This window comes from Podarcis cretensis (assembly GCF_951804945.1).
Source record: "Podarcis cretensis genome assembly, chromosome: 1".
In the NCBI taxonomy this organism is placed as follows: domain Eukaryota; kingdom Metazoa; phylum Chordata; class Lepidosauria; order Squamata; family Lacertidae; genus Podarcis; species Podarcis cretensis.
Window position 1 is genome coordinate 88,952,180 of NC_137170.1, and position 17,191 is coordinate 88,969,370.

Genomic DNA, 17,191 nt, shown 5'->3' on the forward strand with positions numbered 1-17,191 from the left:
GAAAGAAAGGAAAAACACAACCCTAGACTCTGTTTTATGCTTCTCAGTTTTAAATATGAGCACAATGCCAGAGTGTGGTCACGCCTCATACACCTATAGTGTTGGCAAACCTGCATTGCCCAGAACAGCTTAGCCAACATGCAGCAGCTCTCTATTTTTGGAGCCCCAAGGTCTATACTTAAGCTGAGGCCAGGCTATTTGGAGACGATGTTGCCTTTTCTTTTGCTTGGGGAAGGAGACACACATTTCCTGCTTTTCAGCTGTGTTGGCTGGAGCTGATGAGAGCTGTAGCCCAAACATCCACAGGGCATTGGCTTGGGGGAAATGGAAGCCATGTATTCCTGGTAACCTTTGCCGTCTTGTCGTCCTCCCTTATTAAGAGGGAGAAAGCAAGATCACCTGGGGAAAACAAAAGAGGAGACATTAGCAGGCAAACATGCGCCTATGCACTCATCACTTCACTTGTCACCATATAATAAGCAGGCCTCTCTGTGTGTGGGTGGAAGCCTGTGTGCCATTGGCCTGTTGCCCTCTCAGATATGCCCAGTGGGGGGGGGGGATGAGCAGGCATCTGCTCTTCATGTCTTCTTCTTCAGCCTGCCAACTAACATGCCATCCCATACAGACAAGCTTGCACTGCACTGAAACACTATTGTGCCTAGGTTCTGTCCTCTTGAGCACTCCCTCATGCTGTAGCCAGCACCAGTTTGCATTCCACTAAATGGCATTGGGCTATCTCTGCCCAGTCCATGTTCACTGCTGCTGTTGGGCCCTTCTCCAGAGGACTGTAGAGAACTGGGCTAACTTGCAAAAACTGCAAGGGAGCTAAATATGCTCCTCCTTTCAGTTCCTTCTGATATCATTTCACTTTGGCCATTTTTTATTTCCAACAGCAAACATGATGTGGCATTCATCTGGCTTTGACCACCTGCAAATTTATTGATGTAATCTGCTGCCTCTTAATCCTCTCCTACGGATTGCTTTAATAAAGGGAAAGGTCAGGGTTTTTCACCAGGTGATACAACAGCTTCTGAGAAGTGATTGTGCAGCAGGCAGAGAAAGTTACTATTTGCCTCTGTCTATTGGCTCCAATGGATGCTCTCCAATGGATGCAAGTAGCAGCCTCTGAGAGGTGATTTTTGTGGAGGCTGTGGTCCCCAGAGCTGCTTTATTAACTGTCGCCTCATATCAACAGCCTCTAGACTAGTGGGTTTTTGTGAGTGTATTCTGCAACCTGACATTGATGCAATAATAGTGCATTAGTGGTGGATTTATAATGGGTAAGGTATAGGACCCCTCAACAGATAAGTCCAGTCAAACTTGACTATGGGGTGCAGCATCCAAATATCATTCTGCAGTTGTCCTGCAATGGTTGCCAAATGAGATTGCATTATTGAAATCTCAAGGGACACCCTCGCGCTAGAGCGCAACAAGAGTGGGGCAGGGGAAAAAAGCAGCCCAGGACATTTGTGGTATGGAAAGTTACAGGATTTCAGCAGGAACTTACAGAAAATGTGCTGATTAGAAATCACCCTCTTTAAACCTGGGACATAATTTACATTAAATTCCTGAGTTGTAATTCATTTGTATGGCCCATTGGCCTCAGGGCATCTTTCACTACTCATGGCACAGATGAATGCTGTTAATGTGGAATAGCAAGAGGTTAATGTGGAATAGCAAGAGGTTTGGAAGCACTTTCTGACCTGTGTGGTGTTTACAGCCCAAACTGAGTTAAGTCGCCCACATGGAAACTCCCCCAGTTGCTTCAAATGCTCCAGTTCCAATGAGCCTTCAGTTCATGTGAGGGACAAGATCCTTTTGCAGCGCAGTCCCCACTCTTTACTCACAGAACAGCCTATTTTCAGATTATAAGGAAGCTTTTGTGTGCAGTCCGATTAGCCAAGGTATTTACATTACAGCTGAAAGCATTAACTGATAAGAAGTCTCATTCTTATCGAAAGCAGCTGAGCTCGGGAACAACTCTGAATTTTTATTCTGGCCCAGGAAAAACCAGAACTGGAAAGTGATAACCTTAATTTATTAGTGCCAAACTAAAAACAATACAAAACTAATTTGAATATCATAGCTGAGCCATGGAATATGCAAAGCAAGAATACCTCTGAGTGTATGCAGAGCACAAGGCCAGGGCTTCCACTGTCCCAGGCAGCTGATCTGGGATGTCATGAAAGGTCAGGAAATTGTTACTTTTTAATTATTATTAATTTTTAAAATTGTTGTTACTTTTTAATTATTATTAAGTTTTTAGTTATATTTTTCCTCCTGGGGGGAAGAGAGCTTGTGGGGCTCCCTGACTCATGTGCCAACATAACTTAGTCAGCCTAAGACACGGGTGGTGCTGTCATCTAAGCCTATTGGGCTTGCTTGCCAATCAAAAGGCCAGTGGTTTGAATCACCGCGTAGGGGTGAGCTCCCATTGCTCTATCCCACCTCCTGCCAACCTAGCAGTTTGAAAGCACACCAGTGCAAATAGATACATAGTTACCGCTGCAGGGGAAAGGTAAATGGCATTTCTGTGTGCTCTGGTTTCCATCACGGTGTTCCGTTGTGCCAGAAGCTGTTTAGTCATGCTGGCCGCACGACCGAGACAAACACCGGCTTCCTCGGCCTGAAAGCAAGATGAGCACCACACCCTATAGTCACCTTCGACTGGACATAACTGTCCATGGGTCCTTTACCTTTACCTTAGTCAGCCTTCGATACTAGGCACCTTAGCAGGGAATGGGGAGATTTGCTATTCCGTGTCAGGCAGCATAATGTCTTGGGTTGTCTGTGGGAAAGAGAGGTTCTTGTCCATACACAACGCTCAGGACCCACAGCCTGTCCACACAATAATAGAATTCAGGACTCACGTGCCCCCAGGGCAGATAGCATAGCAACCTTCAGTCTCACCAACTCTTATCTTTTCATTTTAGAAATTATGCACCAGATAGTTATCCTAGCGGGGAATGCCAACTTGTCTGTCTGCCACATTTTTTTCCAGGAGGCGTCTCTGGCTTGTTATGAGATTAATTTCACTGGCTTCTGATTAATCTCAGCCTGAAGATAATCTTTTGTTTGTGACATCTGTTCAGTTGCCGTGGAAATCATTAGGATCCCCTTTCACTAATGGGAGAGGAGCTCTAGAAAAGGTTGAAAGAGAAGCGGGTGAAGAGACATATATTGAGTCTGCAGATACAGTGGGGGCTGGCCTGCTAAGGCAAATACAGTGGTACCTTGGGTTACAGACGCTTCAGGTTACAGACTCCGCTAACCCAGAAATATTACCTCGGGTTAAGAACTTTGCTTCAGGATGAGAACAGAAATCGTGTAGGGCAGTGCAGCGGCAGCAGGAGGCCCCACTAGCTAAAGTGGTGCTTCAGGTTAAGAACAGTTTCAGGTTAAGAACGGACCTCCAGAATGAATTAAGTTCTTAACCCGAGGTACCACTGTAGAGCAGGGCCCCACCAACCTCAATCTGCTTTCAGCCAATCCCTACCCTGAGTGCCTTCTTACTTACAACTAGCTCGGGTGGCAGATGTCAGTTTCCTCTTCCTTAGTCTCAGTGCAGCCACTTTTAGAACCCAGCAGGGTGGGAGATGGGAACAAAACTAGAATTAGCTGGACCGGCCCATCATCTGGCACCACCTACTGTTGGCCTCCCTGCTTTCTGCCCTACCAGCTTCAATGGATACCCTTGTTTGGTACTCAAGGCCGTGCTGCACTTGCAGAATAGGGCTTGTTTCCAGGTGGGGGGATAAAATGAAACCAAGGTCAGTAAAATGGCTCCATTTCAAAGTGCCTTGAATCTTAGCCTTCAGGCCAAAGAATGCTATGTCAGTCCACCTGCTCAGATTCCCATTTCAGACAGAACTTCTTTCTCTTCTGCCCTAAAATGTGGTGTAGATGCAAAACACTGTTGTGCCTTTTTCATTCCAAAAGAGAAAAATAGTTTTGTGGTGTGTGTGTGTGTCTTTTTCTTGCATTTATTTGTACTATACACCTCTCTCAGGGTTGTCAAGGAGGAGAGCATTCCAGGTTTAGCCCATGGGGTACCATTTTAGCTTCTTTTCCACAAGAGCAAAAAGATCAGTGCATGAGTACAGCCCTGAACACAATTGCCAACTGTCTTATTTTGCCTGAACAGACCTGAAAACCACAACAAAATCAAAACCACCCCTTTCATGATGAAAAACTATTCTGTTGTTGTTCTTTTTAAAAAACTGCTTGGCCAAGCCCACTCAAGTTTAAATACACATCTATATAAAGCAGAACAATCTCTCTCCCCTTCACACACAAACACACACATAAACTGTGCACACACTGTGCCTTTAAAGCACAAAGAATTCTGGACGCTGTAGTTTACCCCTCACAGAGTTACAATTTCCAGCAACCGTTAACAGGCAAACAGTGCCCAGAATTCTTTGAGAGGGGATATGTGCTTTCAGCATCTTAAAAAGTAGAGACATCACCTTGCCAACAAAGGTCCATATAGTAAAAGCTATGGTTTTCCCAGTAGTGATGTATGGAAGTGAAAGCTGGACCATAAAGAAGGCTGATCTCCGAAGAATTGATGCTTTTGAATTATGGTGCTGGAGGAGACTCTTGAGAGTCCCATGGACTGCAAGAAGATCAAACCTATCCATTCTTAAGGAAATCAGCCCTGAGTGCTCACTGGAAGGACAGATCCTGAAGCTGAGGCTCCAATACTTCGGCCACATCATGAGAAGAGAAGACTCCCTGGAAAAGACCCTGATGTTGGGAAAGATGGAGGGCACAAGGAGAAGGGGATGACAGAGGACGAGTTGGTTGGACAGTGTTCTCAAAGCTACCAGCATGAGTTTGACCAAACTGTGGGAAGCAGTGGAAGACAGGAGTGCCTGGCGTGCTCTGGTCCATGGGGTCACGAAGAGTCGGACACGACTAAACGACTAAACAACAGCAAATGTGCTTTGAGTGTGCTCTACAGGTATAGTGTGGAGAGAGAGAGAGAGATTCCTTCCCTAGAACTCCACACAGTATATATACAGAGTTATAGCATTATTAAGTGGCAGGACTGCTGTGAAAGTGCACTGACTGAGATCTATTATAGCGAACCATTTCTCTCCAGGGTCAAGCTTAGGACATACTGATTAAGTGAGTGTGCTGAAGAAGCCCACTATGAATAGCACTGATTGGCTCATACCTATGATATCACCCCCCCTCCGCTTCAGAACAACTTTGCAAATTCTTTTTCAATTGATTTCACTTTTTAAAAAGAAAAGAAAAGGGCAATGATTGATGATTTAAATAAATTGTACTTGTTTCTTTGAGACTATTTTTATCTCACATTTCCTATATATATGTGCATTCAAGGTGGCTAAAAACAAATTCATAAAAACAAATAACAAAACAAAAACAAAACAACCTTCAACAAGACAAAATAAAAAGCTGCATAAAAGAAACAGTTATTATCTGGGTTATTTGTGGGGCATAGGAATTCATTCATATTTTTTTTTCAAAATATAGTCCAGCCCCCCACAAGGTCTGAGGGACAGTGGAGCGGCCCCCTGTTGAAAAAGTTTACTGACCCCTGCTCTAGCTGCATGTAGAACACATGAGAGTAGCTTAAAGGTTTGTCACTAAGGCACAAATTACCATGGCCGTATATTATATAGCAACGAAACAAAGCCCTAGTTGGAGTCAAAGCTATGGTCCTATGGGCATGTCCTCTAACTAACAAGGCTACATTTGCCCCCCCCCCCATTCTTCTGAGCCCCTCATACCACATATAAAAGGGTTGATGGCCAGCTTGGGAAGAAGCAACGTCCTTTGTGATACCATGATTGAATTATGCCCTTCAAGGGTGCAAGGTATATTATATTTATAGGATCGTATTTTTAAAACATTTCATAGAGATAAGGCATGGGCTGTGTGCCTGAGGGTGAAGCTGCACTAGAAAAAGCATGTTTACAAAGGCACACGTGACAGTTGCCAAGATGGTTGGAGCTTCTTCATCAGATGTCATTGGCAAAAGATACTTCTAACAAATGCTGCAAAATGTCTGTTTATGGTGTCAATCTGTATTACATGGCAGTTACTGACAGCCACTTTAGAATATTCATACTTCAGTAAACTCCAGAATTTTAAGTAAGGGAAGGATTAGGGATTAATATAATTCTCAACACTTCATAAAACTATGTTGTGATTTTATCCTATGAATTGCCGTGAGACCTGTGAGTATAGGGTGGCATATAAAATCATCATCATCATCTACATCATCTTTGAAGGTAATCATGAGGGCTAAGGTGTTATAAAACCATTATAAAGCTGTAGTGTAGACAGGGGTTAGAAGTTCAATCTCTTGACATATAGAAAACTCTACTTTTACAGACCCTGCCTCTGCGATCCTGATCTCTCTCTCTCTCTCTCTCTCTCTCTCTCTCACACACACACACACACACACACACACACACACACTTCCATTTTCTTTGATGCTATATAGAATACATTGTGATCACAATCGTATAAATAACCCCTGAGTATGTTGTAAAGCTTTTTTGATTTAGACAGGAGAATGCTAAATGTGCATCAAAGCGATAAGGAGAGGAAAATCTGCAATCAGGAAAAAGGTCTGTCATTTCAACCAGAAAGGGAACTTGCTACCTAACTAGTCTCTGTCACTGTCAGCCTGTGTCAAATCAACACTTTTCATTCATGCTTCCAAGTGATGCTTGAGACAGTGGGTTTTGCAGTCTGGTGGTGGCTATGGGCAGCATTTCCTTGCTTTCGTGTCTGTGCATCATTTTACCAAGCAGGTGGTGCGGTGAGGACAGCTTAGTTGCCATACCAGCTTTTCACTTTGTGGGGAAATGTCTGTGGTTGCCACTGACTGCCCACAGTGTCTCTCTACTGTCCACAAGTACACTTCATACCTTCTTTCCCAGCAGGACACACGTGCAATCGTCACTCAGCAAAATGATCCGCATGCAGTTTCATGTGCAAGAGAGGACACTCCATACAAGAGATCTGTTGCGGTTAAAGTGGCCCTCATGCTCCTTGGTACACATGCACTAATTCCCTGTCGCCTCTGCCTTACTGCATGAGCGCCCCTGCTCCCTCACAGTTCAGCACTGCAGCAGGGCCCCAGCTGCAGTGGCTCAGGCGCTTTCGCTGCAGCCTTGTGTAACTCAGAGCTCTGGTGGTGCAGCAGCTGCAACCGCTTTGCTGCATGCCTTACAGAAGGAGCCTATTGAGAAGCAGCCAGGAGTCCTCCCCCTTTTCTTTCCTTTTCTTGGTTTTCCCATTGGCTTCTGTTATCCCTTATCGTTCTTAAACAGATGGAATTAAATGGGGGAGGGGTAATAAAATAAACCTGTGTCAGCACAACACAAAGGCTTGAAACCCAGTGGAAAAGGAACAGAGAAATCGGGAGGTCTGAATGACAGGGCAGCTATGCTGGCAGATTAATAAATAGGAAGCAATGAGTTTGAGAATGGACCGGCTTTCTGGAGTTAACTCCTGGCCCTGCACACATTCATCTTGTGACTTTGGTCTAACCTCATCTACAATGTTCTCAACCTATGTACTTTTTGGGGGTGTGGGCTGGGCTGAATTCCAGCCAGAGAAACTGCACCAAGCACCCCGAGGATAGGAGGCATTTGGGGTGCAGCAGCAGGCAATGCACAGAGGAACCTGCTTTACTCAGCAGTATGGGGGCATAGATATTCTTCAGCTAACATACTTTTCTGCACAGGGTGTGTGCATGATGTGTGGCTTAAAGCTGTCAGTGGTACCGCTTCCTTATTTTTCCTAGAAAGAGAGTACTATAAACATCTATGGGGTGGGCTTTTTTGTTTTGTTTTGTTTTAACTTCGTCTCTCCCTTTCTGGAAATGTCAGGGCTTTCTTTGGTCAGTAACCTCCAACACAGGAGCAGAGGAGGGGAAGCAGCTTTGAGCCATGTGGTTCAGTTCAATTAACACTGAGCATCCAGCACATGGCATTGCCACCTGCAATACAAACACAGGAGGAAAGATTGCAGGGCTGGCTGCATCTCTTCACTTGTGGGGAAGCACTTATATGACCTACTCAACTAGAATAAACTTCAATCTGAATTGAAGACACTCCCCTGCCCCCAGCATCAAGTCATCCCAGTCTGAAAAAGACTTCACTCTAAAGCTCTCCTGGTGATGCCTGGGTGATGGCATATAACCTACAGTGGGAGATATATCAGAGAGCCTACTGGAAGTGATGTCGTTCATGCCCAGTGTGATGTGGTCGTTAGAGCACCAACTGGTCATTGTCTCTCAGCCTAACTTACCTCACAGGGTTGTTGAGCGGATAAACTGTGTGTGGGGAGGGAACTATGTATGGTGCCTTGAGCTTCTTGGAGAACAGGTGGGACATGTAGCATACAAAGACAGAAAACAATTAAATGCAATATATTACCCACATTTCTTGATCCATTTTGTAGCCATGATGCGGACAATTAAGTACAGCATTGTGCTCTATGGCCATTTGAACCACAGAAAAACAGGGTACTCGGTGTGCTCTCTAGGACTATGTTGACCTTCTGGGAAATGGGGCAACCTTTCAAAATAATGGATGCTTTTAAAAGGGAGAGGGGACAGGTGGTAGTATGACATTGTACAATCCTGACTGTTTTGCATATAAGATTGTTTTATACGAAGTGCCTCTTGGTGCAAGGACTGCTGGGTGGAGTGGAACCACTTCATTCCTCCCTCTGGGATGGTCTCTCAGTTTCCTTCCAGATTCTGTGCCAGACCTTTGAGGTTTCAAGCTCTGACCTGCTATTTTGCTAACCAGCATTTCCTCCTTGCACCGAGAGCATTGGCCATGATGAAAAATGATGTCAGATCAAGATGATCTCTGCCCCTTGCTCATCTCAAATAAACTGTCATTGACAAATCCCTTATGAGCTGGCTCCTGGCCAAGTCCACAGCATTTCACAGCCCAAACTCACTGCCGCTTCCTCCTCCTCCTCCTGATGGCCGTCTGACTGCAGGCAACACTAATCACTTTCCCTTTCCCATCCCATTTCCCTGGGAAATTGAAAATCTTTTGACTTTTCATCCCAGCTTGGGCTGAATAAATAAATACTCTTAAAACATTTATCGTGTGCATTGTGACCTGGGTTGCTTTTCTACTTCTTTGATTTATATCCTGCAAGATCTGGGCAGCTCACATATTTTCAATTTTATTTTTATTTTAAAGGCAGCGGCTGTTGTGGGGGTGGGGGGAACACCCCAGGAAATACAATTTTAACAAAGGTTGTTCCAATACACCCACCATCCTTCCCTATAGGCAGCCCCTTTGGGCATTAAGCCAAAGAGAAGCTTGCTACTGTGGCTGCATATACACCATATCTCTAAAGCACATGACCTGTCCCAAAGAATCATGGGAACTGTAGTTTGTTAAGGGTGCTGGGAATTATAGCTCTGTGGGGTGAAACTACAGTTCCTGGGATTCTTTGGGGGGAAGTGATGCACTTTAAATGTGCCTTAAATGTATGATGTGTGTGTGATATTGGCCTTCCTGGGCAGGAAGGATGCACAGACACCCCTGTAGCAGCTCTTCATCCTCTGGTGCCAGGCTAATGGCGCCTGCTGTGCTTTGTGGACAAGGGCCAAATGGCTGTTCTAGCTGAATTCTCTTTGGGAGGGAGGGAGGGAAGGAAGGAGGGAGGGGGAAAGAAGCTCTCAGGAGCTGCTGGCCCTCTGGCTAACCATGGTGTCTGGGACCAGGCTGTCCCTTTCCACAGAGAGACTCTTTCATCAAATTTAATTAAGCTAAATTAAAGAGAAAGTCTCTTTAATGAAGGAACTCTATGAAGCCATGTGTTCTCTCCCCAAGGTGATGAAGGGACCACGACCATCTCCTTTCTGGAGGAGGAGAAGGAGGAGGAAGAGGTTCCTGCTTTGTGTCGTGGGAACTGATTGTTCACTTCCCGTTGGAGTTTCCGCTCTGCAAAATTGCTTGTGGTTTGATGGGTGCAGCAGCCTGCCGCCATGCATCCATTTGTCACTTTCCCACAGAGACGCTACCCCACATCTCACAGAGCAACAGTTCCCAGCACCTTTAACAAGGGTTCTCGGAATTCTTTTTGGGAAGACCTGGCCCTTTAAATGTCTGGCCGTAGACACAACTGCTTTTGTACACCACTCTTCAGCCAAAAAGGCTCCCAGAGTGGCTTATGTACGGTCAACTGAGACAAGGCAAGCCCCGCCGGCAGGGTCAGGCACAGATTTGTAAACAGTTATTCTTACAATGACCAGTTTGCCTTGTTCAGGAGTAGGAATTGCCTGATGGAGCTGGTAGCTGGCGTGAGCATCACCTTCCATCTTCTGCTGCATATCTCTCTCTCTCTCTCTCTCTCTCTCTCTCTCTCTCTCTCTCTCTTTTTCTCTCTCTTTCTCTCTCAAAAACATTTACACATAAGATATGTGCCCTCACATAAGATATCAGGGTGGTTTACAACAACAGGTCAGGTATACAATAAAATATAAAAACCATTTAAAACAGAGCAACTTAATCATTAAAAAGACTGGCTAATCCAAAGCTGCACAGGCCTCTAGGCACAACAAAGTCTTCCATGGGTGCCTGAAAGTCACAAGTGAGGATGCCTGCTGGGTCTGTCCTGGAAGAGTCTTTCACAGCATGGGACAGGTGACACTGGCGCTTGGCTCCTCGATGAGGCCAGCTGCGCCTCTGTAACACAGGAGACAACTAGCAGCGCTCCTCTGGATGATCTCAATGGTTGAGCTGGAACAGAAGGGCCTAGAGGTATCCTGGACCCTATTTATTTGTGATAGCAATGCCACTGAATTCCAGAACGTTCAGAATTCTAGGACTGGAGGGCCAATTTTGGATCATTTTGCTTGTGCCCCAAAGCCCTCTGGATCCTCTTTGAATTCCATATTCCGCTCCAGAATCTGAACAGAAGGAAACTGCAGTGCTCTCACCCATCCCTGCTATATCATGAGTAAGCACCGTCATGTGACATATCTTGGTGAGTCCTTACTCTCATCTTTCTTCAGGCTTGGACTCTCAGTGGGCACCAGCAACAAAGCGAAGCAGGAATAGGTAAATTAATTCAGCTCCTAGGCCCCACTCCTAATTGTCACAGGTTCCCCAATTTTAAAACAGTCCAGTCCAAGGCCAGTGCAGCTACCTCAGTTACCCAAGAGAAGCAATCGCTCAGGATTAGGTTTAGATCTCTACCTCTAGCCCTGTGAACTCAGATTCCACCCAGTTCCTCAAACCACTCCTAAATACTACAGAACACGGTAGTTCAGGAGCAGCAGTGTTTGCAAGCTGAAAGAGTGTGGTCAGAAGAACCCCCATACAAAGCAATCAAGTTTCTGCTGGAATTTTGTTCTACTTTTCTATCCTCCAATTCTGGCACCTGGCCTAAAGAATGAAATTGCAGCTGGGCCTGTAAAATCATGGATGATTGTCCAGGCTGCTTTTTTCCTATATCACCAGTCCAAGAAGACTAGTGTGCCATCTTTTAAAATCTCATACTTCTTTTTTTAAAAATAAAAATAAAAATAAACCTGATCCCACCTGTGTCATCTTGACATCTGGAATAAGGTGTTGCACCAGATCATGGAGCCAAAGTGAGAGTTATCTCTTCTCAAATGCATCCTGCTGCAGGATCATGAGTGTAGGTGAGCTTGCTGTAAAAGTTCTGGATTCTGTTTTGGCTGGGGAAACAAATCCTAAAGTGAGATCCATTATCTTTGCAAATGACTCATAGGTCACACCTAACCTAACTGTGTTTTCCAAGGGCTTCATTCCCAAAATCTGGGCCAGATTTGTTATTGAAAAAAAGAGACGGATTCCAATTAGGCACTAAGAGAAAGGGAAGGTTTTCAAAAGCACACAAAATGGATCCACTCCAGCAGTTTCTGTTGTGTCATCTTTGGCTGGATTTTCAGTCAGGCTGGACAAACTTGAAGGTGGGTGTCTAGTCCCTTTCTGAAAACCAGAATTACTTTGGGATAGGGAAGGCTAGTTTGGGTGAAAACGAGCCTCTCAGGGCCACATGCAAACCTATGTTATGTTGAACACCTGATCCACCGTAGAAGTGCACTCATTAATGAACAATTTTTAAATTTAGGATCAAACTCAGGGAAGACCAGTTCTGCCAATTTGCAGCAGAAGCTAGTTATGCACAGTGCTTATTGTCTCATAAATGCCAGTGTTTTTTAGTAGCAGGATTTGGCTGCCTTTCGCAGGGCCTGCTAAGCCCAGCCCTTACCTGCCTCACACCTGATGTATGGCAGGAGTGCATGGGTTGCCTGAAATGGCCTCTCGGGCCATATGGAGAGGACTGGCGGGACAGATTTTGCCCACGGGCTGGAGGTTCTACATCCCTGGGTAACAGCACAGGACTTGGGCTGTGGAGACCCAGATTCAAATCCCCAACCTGCCATGAAACTCATTGGGTGACCTTGGGCAAGGCACTGGCCCAGTTCACACATAATACTAAGCCAAACCATGGTTTAGCGTGAAGAAACAGACATGCATGTTCCTGGAGAGAAGATCACAGCCGCTGTGCTTCTCCCCCTGTCCTGCTTTTGCTGCAGCACTACACAGTGGGGCTAAGACATGGTTTGACTTAGCCTTACATGTAAATCAGGTCACCAACTTTGACTGTAAGTGTATGACTTTTGTTCTAGCCTCTTCTTCCCGTAAAGAAACCAAAGTGGCTCCTACAAGCCTAAGGTCTGCCCACCCCAGGTATATGTGAAGCACTTTGAACATGCTAACCAAGCAATCCTATATATATCTACTCAGAAGTAAATCTCATTGTGTTCAATGGGGCTTATTTCCAGGTAAGTGGATGCAGTACTGGATTGCAGCCTGAAGTGCAAAGTGTTACTACTATAAGTTGCAACTAATTTATATTGTTGCAAACAACTTAGAGGTTTTGTTTTGTTTTACAATAAAGCAGTATAATTCTTTTTGCTAAATAAACTAATTAGAAACCTCTGATATTAAAACTTACTATTCCCTTTCTGGTATCCATGGGGCATGGATCATGGAGCAAAAGTGACTTGCAGTGACTTTCCTAGTTCAATTCATTTGCGTTTGGGATGAAAAAGCTGGTTATGGTGGGTTGAAAATTACTGCATTAATAGAGGATATAATTTGTGCAAGAGTCTTAACACGTGTAATGATGACATCTTGGTTGGGATGCACCCGAGATAGAAATGAAGAAATTTACCTGGTTCAGCCAACATAGATAGCACAGGAGTAGCCTCTATACGTTCTTGGGCTGCAACTCCCATCAGCCCCAGCCAGCATGGCCAATGGAGAGAGATGATGGGAAAATTAGACCAACAACATCTGAAGGGCACCACCTTGTATACCCGTGGAGTAGTAGATGCATGCACACACACATATAACCTTTGTTTCCACACGTTGCTGAACAGCAAAACGCTCGTGCTAAAACATATGTTACATTCACACCCTCGGGACATTGCTAGGATCAATTCAAAGTGATATGCCCCTGGGATCCAGTCTAGCATTGTTGGAATTTAATCACAGAGGAGTCTTTCGAGGGAAAGGCCCTCAAGCTCAGCAGCCAATTTGTTGTTCAGAAACTGCAGTTAGAATCACTGCCTTGTTTCCTGCTGGAGCTCCTGGAAATTTAACAGCACTATGGCAGGCAGGAGTTCAAGAGGTGAGGTCTGCACTATTGAGTGGCACTAAAACTAGAAGTTACTTCGCCTGCTGGATTTCTGGCTGTTAACACACAGGAGTCTTGACGAAGAAAAAGGATGGCATCTGTAGTTGGGGACTGCTCTCCTTTCCCTTCTTCTGCTTGCAAAGTGGTTCCCTCCGTCATTTTTTCCATTTGGCCTTTTCCACTAAATTCTCAGCTCCAGGCTGTCTCCGATCCACCTTGGTTTCCCTATGGGCCAACATGGCCCCCTTCCACATTGCCCTTGCTGTGTCCCATGTTTCCAAGTGACTCATCGTGTCATTGAAAAGGCCCTTGTAATCACAATTAGGTAGCTGGCTGTCGTTTCCCTCCCTTATCTCCAAGCATTGCTCTCTTGGGGGCTTACAGACAATCCCCTGCTGATGGGCCCTCTGCAAAACTCCTTTATGTGCCGCCCGGGAGCTCTAGCTCTCCCCACTCCCAGGGCTGTGCCTTCCTTGGGTTTTGTTCCCAGTCCCTCTTTGATGTCTCCCTCGCAGCTGGACCCCATCCAAGAGAGAGACAAACAAGGCCTCTTGCCTGCCTATCGCACTTGGAAGGGAGAAGCACAGAGGAGCCTTTGGCTCGAATGGAGGGCGGCTGCCTGAATCGAAGGCCTGTTTGGGGAGGCGGGCATTTTCTTCCTTTCCCAGGCCCTAGAGGTGACCCTGTCCGGTTCCCACTGCTAAACTCTGCCTACCTCGGCCCCGTTATTTGCAGGTGACTCCCTCCCTCATTCGCCCTTCCCATGCCAGTGCAATTCTCCTAGGGTACTAGGATCGCAAGATTAAAATGTCCCATCTTTTAGGAACGTTTTGATGCCTGGAATAAGGAACACCCACTGTATGGCATCTGGTGAAGATGTTACGCGTAGGGAGAGAAAGAGTAGGCAACTGGACTTAGGTTTGGCACAGTAACTGCCCACCTCCCCCCAGCTGACAGAGGCTGTATGCTTTTAATAGCGGTGGAACAGGAAGACATTCAACAGGTGTTGCATTTCCCTGTCACTCCATTTAAAGGCTAGGGAAAGTTGCTTGTTGAATGTCTGCCTGTCCAGCAGCTGTTAAAGTCTCTGGAGGAAAAAAAAAGGGGGGGGGATGGCTATATTGCAAGTTGGGCACTTTTCAGCTAACTCTGCTATGATGAATTACAGTAGGATACAGCAATAAAAAACATCTGGTAAGAAGGGATCTGAATACTTTGCACATATGAATATGTGTGTGTGTGTGTGTGTGTGTGTGTGTGTGTGTTTGTGTGCTTGTATTCAAGTATTGTTTACTCACTGAAATGAGCAGACCCACTGAAATGAATGAAGATAACTAAAATAGGTCTATTCATTTCAGTAGGTCTCCTCATGTCATCAGTAGCCTGACCTTGAGGTATTTGGGTGTGTTTTAACAAACAAGTCCCTGGCCCTGTGAACATCCCAGGTAGGGGCCACCTTGCCCTTTGTCTATTGTGCTCCTATGAAGAGCCCAGACCCAAGCTGGGAGTGGATGCAGTGAGAGGATTAGATTAACTCAGGCATTTTTGGCCCAAAGCATTTAGCCAAAGGGTGTGTGTGTTCCCCTTCCCCTTAGAAGCAATACTTTGAAAAATCTTGTTGCACCAAACACAGCACAACCCTAGGCATGTCCACTCAGAGATAAGTCTATGGAGCTTACTCCCATGGAACAGGATTGCTGCCTTAAATGCCAATCCCTGCCTCCATGTATCCCTGCCGCTGCCACCACTGTGCCCCCTGAAGCAGGTCATGCCACCTTACTACATAGCAGACTTGGCAAGGATGTCATCAGGCCTTCAGAGGTGGGATGGCTAAGATGTGGTTCACCTGATGTTGCTGGACTCTTATCATCCCAGACCGTTGGCTGTGCAGGATGGGGCCGATGGGAGTGGTAATCCAACTATAAAGGGAGGTTCCCCACCCCTGCTTTAGATGTAAACTTCAAGTCTCCAAGGTGGGGGGTGTACTTGTAACTCATAACTCCATGCTGAGAGTTCCAGCATACCTTGAAAGGAATGAAACATGGGCAGGGCTCTCTCAACTGAGGCAGGACACTGGTGGGCTCTCACTAAAATGGAGGTTACAGATAGGTAGCCATGTTGGTCTGCCATAGTCAAAACAAAATAAAAAAATTCCTTCCAGTAGCACCTTAAAGACAAACTAAGTTAGTTTTTGGTATGAGCTTTCGTGTGCATGCACACTTCTTCAGAGGTTTTAGCTGTGGAAAGCCTTGTCACTTTGTAGAAAAAGGCCTGCTGTTCCCTGTCATTAGCACCTTGGCTCCGATAAAGCCAGTGCTTCTCCCTTCCCCAAACTGGGCTGTCTGGTAGGTCTCTAAGAGAGAGATAAAAGTCCACATGATGCTTTTGGGAAAGCCTTTTTGGTCTTTCCTGCCAACATTCCCTGGCTTTACAGTCCACATCACAGTCAAGTTCTGACACCCCTCGAGGTGTTGTACATGTGTAGGTGTAAGCATTTTAGCTGAAAACACTTTCTACAACATGCTGCCCATTTACTGTTTAAAAAATGCAGCTGGGAGAAAATTAGCACAGTCAATAAACAGGGTTTCTTCTTGTCAGAAGGTCGGTGGAGTTAAGAAACATGCTACTGCCAGACTGGGTTACAGAGCAATGAGAAAACTCACCCACTGTCCTGTCTCCTACAGTGGACATCAACCGACACCAGAGAATCAGTATGACTGGGCCATGAGAAATATCCAAGTACATTTTGTGCACACAGGTCATGTGGGATCATATGCACATCTCATTGTAACAAATAAGAGAAAGCACAAGTCTTGGTGGTCCTGCATGCCTGTCCTTGACCTCTGACCTCTTCACAGTTGCAATCACCTTGTGGACCTCCAATCTCTCTGCCTGCCCTGGCTCTTTGGGCTGATATGCTCTGATGTAACAGTGGACCTGGACAGACGGAGTTGTCACAATCTCTGCCTGCCATTGACTTTAGCCACTTCCATGTCACAGAAGGGCTAGGGAAGCCCAGTGCTAAGAAACTGAGTGTCCTGAAGACCTGAGACACCTTAAATGCAACCATATAAGGATTGTCAAATTTTAAGCCACTTATATGTGGTCTTGGATGCAGCCTAAAGCTCTGGCTAGACCTAAAGTTCTGTAGCTTCAAAAAGTCAGTTATGAACTACCTTGGTGTCTTGTAATCAGGACCAGGCAGCAAATGTGTTGGACCTTGGTGGCTGGGAAACTGTTCACCTGGGCAGCGTGCACCTCCTGCCTCTTCTCCTTGGTAGAGGGATTTGATGAAGACAGTATCCTGACCTACCGTAGATGGATTTTTTGTTTATTTCCACTAATAGCAACGGGACGTGGGTGGCGCTGTGGGTTAAACCTCAGAGCCTAGGACTTGCCGATCAGAAGGTCGGAGGTTCGAATCCCCGTGATGGGATGAGCTCCCGTTGCTCGGTCCCTGCTCCTGCCAACCTAGCAGTTCGAAAGCACATCAAAG

General features: G+C 45.7%; 1 protein-coding gene and 1 long non-coding RNA gene across 12 annotated transcripts in view; one reads left to right on the forward strand and one right to left on the reverse strand.

Annotated features, from left to right (window-relative positions):
* The window catches only part of TNS1 (tensin 1), a 327,307-nt gene that overhangs the window by 1,972 nt on the left and 308,144 nt on the right, over positions 1-17,191 (forward strand). The window lies entirely within an intron of this gene.
* Positions 171-16,561, reverse strand: LOC307211535. Its single transcript, XR_013836513.1, has 3 exons — positions 16,363-16,561; positions 11,565-11,719; positions 171-399 (listed from the first exon to the last, which is right to left on the reverse strand). It is a non-coding gene; the product is annotated as an uncharacterized lncRNA (long non-coding RNA).